The 769-nt window shown below is 37.5% G+C and overlaps 1 pseudogene; it reads left to right on the top strand.

The window, feature by feature from the left end:
- Positions 1-601: 601 nt before the first annotated feature.
- On the top strand, positions 602-769 carry LOC142447540 (small nucleolar RNA SNORA73 family; annotated as a pseudogene).

The raw sequence follows: 769 nt of genomic DNA on the forward strand, positions 1-769 counted from the left end.
CACCAATGGATCCACAAAACTTCCACCCACGGGCCTGTGATCTTACTGCATTCAGCTTCATTGCATGTATTTTGTGAGTCTGAAGAGGACTTTATATATTGGTTTCAGACATATGGGCTAATATCAGACATATGGACTGAGCTGGGATGTTTTCTCGATATTCAATTTCTCTTGTATATAAAGTTCTTTGTTATACACATATGAGTTTCTCTTGATTTGTTTCTCTAATTATCCCATACTAACACAATGCCAGTTAACAACAACTTGGACTTTTCTCTCCATCACTATAATGTAGCTTTTTCTCTTTATCTAGGGTAAGTTTTCAATTTGTGGAGTCCTAAAAGCAGAAACTTCATTCACTGCATCATTTTATGTGTTAGTTCTAGGCAAGCTCTTTCCTCTATTGGTCATTCTCTAGTCACTCCAAGAATTTAAAGTCAAAGAACTTGGGTTAATTGTTTAGTGTTACTCTTTACTTGTAAATGTATGCTTATTTTCTAAATCTCAGTTTACTCATTTTCAAAGTAATACTATTTGTATTTGATTCCTAGGGCAAAAAGAGCAAACATTTGAAAAGCTTAAAAAAGCATAAAACTATCTGTCACTGAAAGTGTTAGTTGAAGCACAGGGCCCAGTGCCCCATGATGTACAGTCCTTTCCCACAACGTTGGAGATGAAGCCAGGTCTTGCGCCTGCGCCTGCATATTCCTACAGCTTCTCAGAGTCCTGTGGACAATGACTGAGGAGACAAACCATGAAGGAAACACAT

This window comes from Tenrec ecaudatus, chromosome 4, assembly GCF_050624435.1.
Source record: "Tenrec ecaudatus isolate mTenEca1 chromosome 4, mTenEca1.hap1, whole genome shotgun sequence".
Lineage (NCBI taxonomy): Eukaryota > Metazoa > Chordata > Mammalia > Afrosoricida > Tenrecidae > Tenrec > Tenrec ecaudatus.